At 40.1% G+C, this 10523-nt stretch overlaps 1 pseudogene; it reads right to left on the reverse strand.

The window, feature by feature from the left end:
* Positions 1-1252: 1252 nt before the first annotated feature.
* Positions 1253-8571, reverse strand: LOC127811160 (uncharacterized; annotated as a pseudogene).
* Positions 8572-10523: the final 1952 nt, after the last annotated feature.

Here is a 10523-nt window from a genome sequence, read left to right on the forward strand (position 1 = left end):
CAGAAGAGAATCGAGCAAGTTCGAATGCCAAGGAAGGAATGGTATATACTGGAGACAGCAATGTGACACCCTTAAAATAGGTAATTGTGGTAGAAGAACCTGGGATTGATGCCAGAAATCAAGAAGCCAGAGAGGTAGCAAAGTCAGATTTTGAAGATCTTAAATTTGTTTCTCTTGAAGCAACAAAACTGGAAGACATTAATTCCTTAGGAAAAGTAACTGTGACACCAATGACGGAGAAGCTTGCTGAAGAAGAACTATTGGTGAATGGGAGCAAGTAGGAAAAAGCTATGAAGGAGCAAAGGAAACAATTGAAGTGAGTTAATACTGCTCAATTGTTGCATCTGGGGGAAATTACTAATATTGTGGCAATGGAACTGGTCTTAGCAGAGGTTAAGGAAACTACTGGAACTAACAAATCAAGGGAAGAAGAGATACTTGGCATGGAGATCTTCGAGATATACATTTTATGTTTGCAGAAAAAATAAAAGAAAAAAAAGGTCAGAGGAAAAAGGAAAAGGTTGAAGAAGAGAAAGAAAGAAAGAACGAAACAACTAGTGAAAGTTGGGATTGGATGACAAACAAGGCAAGTCAATGTGAGTTCTTGAGGACAAGAACTCTTTGAAGGGGTGGGGATTGTTAGGAACCTAGGGGTATAAAAGAAAAATGGGGTTATAACTAATAAAGGGTTGTGTTGTAAGCGGTTAAGTGGTTAGGAGTTAGCCGAATGATTGTTAAGGAGTTAGGAGAGAGCTTATAAGAAGGCTTGTGTAATAGCTGAAGGGATTATCGAATAATACATGAATGTTTTCCATATTCTTTTTCTTTAGTCTATCTTTCTCCAATTCTCCATACATCTCTCTCTATTATTTTTTCTCTCTCATTCTCCTTCTTTCTATTCTGTTTTCCTCCCCATTCTGTTCTTCTTATTCTAAATTCCTATTCAAACCTGTTCTGTTTCCCTCCCTATTCTATTCTTTTTCTAAATTCCTATTCAAACCCTAGGGTCTTAACAATATTCTCCAAAGTTTGGGTGAAACAAGAAGTTCAAACAGACCAATATATAAATCTTTTTGATAGACATGATTGATTACATAAATATATAATTAGAACAATAGCTCGGAAGAAACTACTGAACAAGACATGGAATTTTCTGGCAGCCAAACCAGTTATTCTTTTGTATTCGGGCCATGCCTTCGCTTATTCGCTGAACAAATTAATGACGCCATAGTATGTCCATGAGAGCGAACCCTCATTTCTTGCAAACTATTCTGTTCCCCCCAGAAAACTTGCCGGTGCAGTCCAGGGGCTCCATAATCAACGAGCTCTCTTTCTCTGTAGCCTCCGCCAGAGAGAAGATGCAGAAATTACATTCCCGAGAGACAAGCGACGAGGTCCGGTACTTATCTTCCCTGCCCACCATCGGCATCGCCACGTCGGGCTTTGTCGGGTTCTCGAAATCAGGCTGGTAAGTCCTCCCAAGCACTCCTTCAACCTTGGAAGATAGCATGTAGAATCTGAACTGCACTTCCAAGTGGGAAAAATAGTCATCAAAAGGTATTATTAGGGATACAAAGAGTATAGATGCGTACGTTATACAAAAATAACTTACTTGATACAAGGATATATATCAGTTCTAACCCGTTACAGTACAAGAAACATAAACTATATACTTGACTATTATTATAACAGCTGATATTAACGGCAACGAGAGCTTATAACAAATGAACAATAACAGAGGTTACCAGACTAAAACAGCAAATCAGAGAAGATGGTTGAACAACAACGCTTGCAGCTAGAACAGCAAGGAATTAGGAACAAAATCTCTGGAACGTGAAGAAGCAGGAACAAAAGTAGGTCGAGTCGCGCTTTGCGCTGTCCTGAAGACAGTTAGCGCCCTGCACCAGCAACAAGCAAACTACGGTGACTGTCTCAGCAGGATGAAACGACATCTCCGGTGAACGGCAGCCACGAACAGCTAAAGGTAGCAGAACTCAAGACGGGCTTGCTCTCAATGGAGAAGACTCAAGATGGGAGGCAAAATTTGAGAGGAGAGAAAACCATGAAAGCTTATGATGGAATTAAAAACTTCACACACACAAAATAAGCCAACACATCTAATATATAATGGCACCCCATAAACTTAGCAATGAAGGAAACTTGGAGACCAAGCCAATCTAAAAGAACTTGGGGGCCAAGTATTTCTAGAAGACCTTGGGGGCTAAGAAAATCTAGAACACCTTGGGGACCAAGCAAGAAAAGAAAATAAAAATAAAGATAAAAACCACACACACACACACACTCTCACTTCCAACAATCCCCTACATGAGTGTGTGTGCTCAAAAATTATCAAAACGACATGGAGTCATTGAGAGCAAATAGACAAGTTATGCATCAACAAGGTGTCTTTTGGACTTGAACCTTCCTTAGTGAATGTTTATCGAATTTACCAAAGAAATAATGAGACTAGCTCTTGAACTATCATTCTGAAGGTAAATCGAGACAATAAACATCACACACAACATGTCTTGACCCACTGAGTTCTATACAATTGTGTCCATTTTGGTATTGGACAGCATCCTGGGTTTCATGAGAGCTTTAGAGAACCCAAGCCATTGAATAGTTCTCATAGAAGCGACCCCACTTCTAATCTCATATAGGGAAGCATTGACTAAGAGTACCCTATCACTACTCATATTATATCAAGATATCAACCTTCCCTTTAACATTGACAGGACACGCTCTTCAATTTCTAAGACATAGGGAGAAACTAAAAGTTTCATAGTGTGTCAACTATGACTTATTCTAGCCAGTTGGTCAATTTAACCTAGATCTTGGGATCTCCAGTCAACTAGGTTTGATTACCACCAGAAAAGTCATTTTAAAGGCTTTAATCCCATTCCCTTTGATGTAAATTTGACTTGCTCACGAGTCACTCATTTCGTCAAAGGATCAGCTAGATTTTCTTTCGACTTCACATAGTTAATGGAGATTATTCCATTTGTGAGCAACTCTCTGACAGTGTTATGCTTGCGCCTAATGTGTCTTGACTTTCCATTGTAAACACTATTCTTAACCCTCATTGAGGCAGCTAAGTTGTCACAGTATATGCAAATGGCGTTAACAGGCTTTGGCCATAATGGAATGTCTTCGAGGAAATGGCAAAGCCACTCAACTTCTTTGCCTGCTTTGTCAAGAGCTATAAACTCTGACTCCATGGTTGATCGTGTTATACACGTCTGCTTTGAAGACTTCCACGACACAGCAGCACCACCTAGGGTGAACACATACCCATTGGTTGATTTAGTCTCTAAGCTATCGGAGATACAATTAGCATCACTAAATCCTTCCAGTACATGTGGATATTTTGTATAGTGCAATCCATAGTTCAGGATGTACTTCAAGTACCTAAGTACCCTGACCAATGCACCCCAATGGTCATGCCCAGGATTACTCGTGTATCTCGCTAGCCTGCCTACAAAGTAAGCAATGTCAGGTCTAGTACAATTCATGATGTACATCAGACTCCTAATAACTCTGGCATATTCCAGAGAAGATACACCTTCATCATGATTTTTCTTCAACTTTGAATTTGGGTCAAACGGAGTAGCTACTGGCTTACTCTCGAAGTGACCAAATCTTCTCAACACTTTCTCTATGTAATGCGACTAAGAAAGAGCATACCCTTTGGAATTCCTTATTATTCGAATTCCAAGAATGACATCAGCAAGACCAAGGTCTTTCATGTCAAAATGAGATTTCAACATCTGCTTTGTGGATTGTATGACACTTCGATTCGTGCCTATTATCAGCATATCATCCACATACAGGCATACAATGACACATTCTTGGTTTATGTTTTTCACATAAACACATTTATCACACTCATTTATCTTAAATCCATTTGACAACATTGTGTGATCAAACTTCTCATGCCATTGTTTAGGCGCTTGTTTCAACCCGTAAAGAGATTTTATTAATTTACAAATCTTCATTTCATGTCCCTTTACGACAAACCCTTCAGGTTGTTCCATATAGACTTCTTCTTCTAAATCTCCATTCAGGAATGCTGTTTTTACATCCATTTGATGTATCTCCAAATTGTATAATGCTGCAGTAGCAATCAGCATCCTGATAGACGTGATTCTTGTCACCAAAGAATACGTGTCAAAGAAGTCTTGTCCTTCTTTTTGACGATAGCCTTTAACTACCAGTCGAGCTTTGTACTTATCAATAGTACCATCGGCCTTTAATTTCTTCCTGAAAATCCATCTGCACCCAACTAGTTTACACCCAGGTAGAAAATTGACCAATACCCAAGTATTGTTTTGCAAGATGGAATCCATTTCACTATTAATAGCCTCTTTCCAATAAGGAGCATCAGGAGATGACATTGCATCACCATATGTTTGCGGCTCATCTTCTAACACAAAGGTTAGAAAATCTAGGCCAAAGGAAGAGGCCTTCTTGCCCTTTTGCTTCTTCAAGGCTCGATGTCAATTTCCTGCCCATCTTGGCCTTTTGAAGAACTTGCTTCATGAGTTCTCTTGGAACCACTTGCACTGGATTTATCTCCCTTAAAAGGGAAGATGTTTTCAAAGAACTCCACTTCTATAGATTCTAGAACCGTATTGACATTAATGTCAGGAATTTCTGACTTCGTTACCAAGAACCTATAGGTAGCACTATGCGAGGCATAGCCTATAAAGACACAATTAATAGTTTTTGGACCAAGTTTAGTTCTCTTAGGTAAAGGAACCTGCACCTTGGCCAAACACCCCCACACTTTCAGGATTTTGTAAGAGGGTTGTCTACTATTCCACACTTCATAAGGCGACTTGCCAGACTTCTTATGTGGAATTCTATTTAGTATAAGATTTGCAGTAAGCAACGCTTCCCCCCACAAATTATGGGGTAAACCCGAACTATTTAACATACAATTTATCATGTCCTTCAAAGTTCGGTTCTTCCTTTCAGCTACACCACTTTATTGTGGTGTATAAGGTGCTGTCGTCTGATGGATTATACCATGAGATTCACAAAACTCAGACATAGCTGATGATTCGTACTCACCACCCCTATCTGATCTGAGCACCTTAATTTTCTTTCCCAGTTGATTTTCAACTTCTGCCTTAAATGTTTTAAAAACATCAAAGGTCTCATCTTTACTGCGTAGTAAATATACATAGCAATATTTACTGCAGTCGTCAATAAATGTGACAGAAATAATTCTTTCCATCTCTAGTGGGAGTACTTTTCATGTCACAAACATCACTGTGAATTAGGTCGAGTAATTCACTATTCCTTTCCACAGATGGAAACGACTTTCTTGTAAACTTTGATTCAACACAAACCTCACATTTGTGTCCCTTATCAATGTTAAAACTAGGTAATAACCCTAGATTAACCATTCTTTGGAGGGAACGATAATTGACATGTCCTAATCTTCAATGCCAAACATCACATGACTTAACAGTATAAGCAGAAGAATCATTTTTATTATTTTTCTTAGGCACTTGGGCCTGTACATTCAACTTGAACATGCCATTATCTAAATATCCTCGACCCACATACATTTCTCCCTTGGTAAGAGTAAACTTATCAGACTCAAAAACGAGTTTAAACCCATTTTTATTCAGCAGGGTTCCAGATACCAGATTCTTGTGAATCTCGGGCACATGCCATACATCTGTGAGGGTCAGGATCTTCCCAGATGTCCACTTTAGCAATACCTTGCCCTTACCTTCAACAGTCGAGGATGCAGCATTTCCCATGTACACCTTTTGGGTGCCATCCATTTTCTCATAGGTTGAGAACAAGGATCTATCATTGAAAATATGCCTTGAAGCACCCGTATCAATGCACCAGCCTTTGGCGTTATCAACCATGCAGACTTTAGTGATGACTGCAACGAGTTCATCATCTTCCACCACATTGCCATAAGAAGGCTTAGACTTGCGTTGGTTGCTACCAGAGCTCTGACCTTTCTTGTGTCTGCAATCCACAGCCCTATGGCTTTTCTTACTGCACACCCAACAGGTGCCTTGAATGCGTTTGTTGGCAGTAGTCTTCTTTGGTCCCAGTGACCCGGTTACTTTCTTGCTTTGCTGCTTCTTAGGTTGAGATTTGAGAGCCTCAGCTAAGTGAGCCTTTGCTTCAAATTTGTCTGAGACTTTATCTCCTTTGCAGTTGTCTTCTTCAATACGAAGACGAAGAGCTAGATCTTCCATAGACAGATCCTTGCGCTTGTGCTTGAGATAGTTTTTGAAATCCTTCCAAGAAGGCGGAAGCTTCTCAATCACAACAGCAACTTGGAATGGCTCATTGATGACCAAACCCTCGCCATGCAAATCACTAATGATGATTTGCAGTTCCTCCATCCGGTTGACTACCAATTTGGTATCAACCATCTTGTAATCCAGGAACTTGCCCACTAGAAATTTCTTGGTGCTAGCATCCTCAAGCTTATATTTCTTTTCCAAGGCCTCCCACAATTGCTTGGAAGTAGCATACGCTGTGCAGTAAACATTATACAGCGGGTCGGCCAAGCCACTCAGAATATAATTTTTACAAAGGAAATCTGAGTGCATCCATGCCTTCCTCGCAGCCACAGTTTCTGTGGTCATATTCTCTTTTGAGACAACGGGACAATCCTCTTTGAGAATGTGGGTCAGATTCAACGTGGTCAGATAGAATAACATCTTCTGTTGTCACCTTTTAAAATCTTCACCGTTAAATGGTGGTGGCTTCTCCACATGTGGGGTTGGCTTGGCCACGGCTGAACCGAGCCCTTGCATAGAAACTGTTGCAGAAACAACGGTAGTTGGCGGGCGAAGACCCGAGACATCAACAGGGGGCAAGTTTGAACCCGAGGCAACACCGACAGCAGTGACACCGGAACCATCAACAGGAACATGGGCATCCATCTTTTCTAGACTCTCTTACTAGATGTCTTCAGAATGTTAGGGATACAGAGAGTATAGATGCGTATGTTATACAGAAATAACTTGCTTGATACAAGGATATATATCAGTTCTAACCCGTTACAATACAAGAAACATAAACTATATACTTGACCACTATTATAACAGTTGATATTAACGACAATGGGAGCTTATAACAAATGAACAATAACAGAAGTTACCAGACTAAAACAGCAAATCAGAGAAGATGGTTGAACAGCAACGCTTGCAGCTAGAGCATCAAGGAATCAAGAACAAAATCTCTGGAACGTGAAGAAGTAGGAACAAAAGTAGGTCTTGTCGCACTTTGCGCTGTCCTGAAGACAGTTAGCGCCCTACACCGGCAACAAGCAGACTACGGCGACTGTCTCAACAAGATGAAACGACATCTCCGATGAACGGCAGCCACGAACAACTGAAGCTATCAGAACTCAAGATAGGCTTGCTCTCAATGAAGAAGACTCAAGATGGGAGGCAAAATTTGAGAGGAGAGAAAACCATGAAAGCTTATAAAGGAATTAAAAACTTCACACACACAAAATAAGCCAACACATCTAATATATAAAGACACCCCATAAACTTAGCAATGAAGGAAACTTGGAGACCAAGCCAATCTAAAAGAACTTGGGGGCCAAGTATTTCTAGAAGACCTTGGGGACTAAGGAAATCTAGAACACCTTGGGGACTAAGCAAGAAAATAAAATAAAAATAAAGATAAAAACCACACACACACTCTCACTTCCAACAGGTATCTGATAATTGTGAACCTTATCATCTTCCTTTGTCACTGGCACTGCATTCACAGCTATCTCTGCAACTTCGGGAATGGAGATCACAACACTATTCTTGCTGGATACTCTCTCTACCTTCACACTATTTTCTGGAGAGTTCCAAATTGCGAGAGCGCCTTCCGCCAAGCTGATCTCTTGGTCGTCGTAAGAGAAGCTGAGATGGTCGGTTTCGTCGTCCCATTTGGCTGCCTTGGCAGCCTCGACGGAGAAAGAATGGGAGCCGAAGGTGACGCCGAGCGCTTGGATCCAGGTAAAGTCCTTGGTTCTTCCGGCGGGCCGGTGGCCGATGAAGCGGGCGTTGATCTGGAGGTTGTGGTCGAAGACTAAGCTGAAGTGCTGGTTGCTTTTATCGTGGAAGTAGAAGACGACGCCGTTGGCACTGATGAACCGCGGATCGTAGCATGCGGATCCGAAGCCATCGCAGTTTGGCTTACGATCTGGTATAAGATTAGAATAATTAAGATCAAATTCATTTGAATTAAATGATATTAATTATTATAAAATTATATCATTCCTCACTCCACACTCGTATAGATTTACGTACGACTTCGACTTTTACAACTTAATTCCTATATAAATAAAAAAGACAACCACTCACGCTTTCACTTGGGAGAGTGGCAGTTGATTTGGCAGACTTTGGCTTTGGGATCATTCGAATAAGTGTATGGGCACTCGTCAGGACAAGTGATGGCCTTGTCGGAGCATCTCCTCGCATTGTGGCACCTGTAAGAATATGCGGTGCCGTTCGCTCGAGTCGTGCCGGAAACCAGCACAGCTAGCAGAAGGAGAAACACGCAACTGCTTCGAATGGCCTCCATTAATTAATTGTTTGTTGAAGACGAAAGCGATTGATGAAGTGAAGTGAAGTGAAGAGCAACAGGGCGAGCTCTAGCTATATTTATAGAGGGAGTAGAGTATACATGTGATGGGACCAAGAATTGCAAGTCATCGCTTTAATTATGTGTTTGATAAGTTTTTAATCGTGCAATGAATCAATATGAATGTATGTTGTATGAATTAATCTTAAAGGTGATGTATTATGAACATGGGGCTTAATTTGGCGGGACGCCACTTTTTGTGGGGATATTCTTCTTTGGGTTGAACTATTTGTACAGAAAGAGGCTTACAGATTGCTTTACAAGAGCGTTAAAATGACCAATTTGTCCCTCTAAAAATTACCCAAATGCCCCAATCCCAAAAGACCCGATCCCTCTCTCTTTCTTTCTCCCTAAACCCAATCAATCAATCAGGCAATAATTAATTTAAGTAAGATCGATCTAGTAATGAAAACCCTTAATAATAAAACAAGGCGTATATTTGAATACTGGAATGACTTGGTTTTATGATTCCAACTGAATTGAGTTTTCCTTCATATAAACACGGCGGCATTCACTGATACACCACCATACAACCAAGAATTTAATTAATATTATTGACCTCCATCGCCATCGCCATTTTCATTTTGGGCTCAAGCTCCTGTCTTTTCGGGGAAAGCCGATACAAGGGGAATCCGGAGGCTCTGCTTCCCCTTCTTCTTGAATCTCTGGTGACGACCATCCTTCTCGTTCCTCTACACGCACACATGTCCATTGCAGACCAATTGGGCGGGCCTTGAAGACGAAGAAGACTCAGACTCAGAGAAGTAGCTCAAGAAACTCAGAAACAAGGCCATTTCGACGGCAACACTAAGAAGCTAAGAGGAAATGCTTCTGCGCTCTGCCAAATGGGTTCTTTTCCTATCTGTTGAAGATGATGTGAAAACATTATATACATACATATATATGTATATGTAGAGAGAGAGAGAGAGAGATCGTTGTGAGAAGGCATTGAATCTCTCTTTCATTTAGATGGGTGAGATATTGCGATAAATTGATCTGCTTTACACAATCTATCGCGATATCTCACCCCTGTAAGGCAATTTGTAAGTCTCCATCTATACGAATAGCGCGACTCATTCTTCTTTACTTCTTGGGCTTGCAAAAGGTTAGAAGGTGTTTATGCTAAACCCGCTGTGTGTGTATAGCACTAGTATTCATATTATTCAAGGCTTTTGTTTTCCAAGCTATATATGTTCATAAATATTTGAATTTGATAACATAAAATAAAAAATATATATTATTTATACAAACAACTGGGTCATCAAGAGAATGATCAAAAGCATCAAATGACAAAAATGCCCTCACCTAATTTGTCACTGTCGTTTCTGGATGAAATCTTAAGCTTCATTCTGGATGAAGCCCAAGCAGACTTCATGAAGCAAGCCTGATCGGTTTTTTTTCGTCTGTAGTGCTTTGATGATCGATGATAAAATTTGAACTATAAAGTCCAATTTAGCCATTGAATTTATCATTTCGTTGATATATGTAACATGATTCAAATAAAAATAGCCCTTTAAATATTATTGTTGCCAATAGTAGTGGACATTGCTGTTTATGTGAACCAATTTGGTTCACTTGTCTGTTTATTTACTTTTGGCTTTGATTTGAAGTATATTGTGTAGGGAGGGAGAAAGAAAGTTGGGGGGACAGACTTATTTTACACGGGTCTTCCATCACACTATTCTTAACTCTTTTACTAAAAATAAAATTATTTTTGGCCCAAAAAATAATAATACCCATATCATTGTCAATGCTAACCAAATTGTATCATTTAATGCTAAAGTGTCCCTTTTATTAGTAAGTACGTTAATTGAACTTCGATTAAAGAAAAATTAAACTTAATCTTCCTAGTTAAAGGCTCAGTAGCCAGAACCCAAATGGGATTATGGTCG

This window comes from Diospyros lotus, chromosome 10, assembly GCF_014633365.1.
Source record: "Diospyros lotus cultivar Yz01 chromosome 10, ASM1463336v1, whole genome shotgun sequence".
Lineage (NCBI taxonomy): Eukaryota > Viridiplantae > Streptophyta > Magnoliopsida > Ericales > Ebenaceae > Diospyros > Diospyros lotus.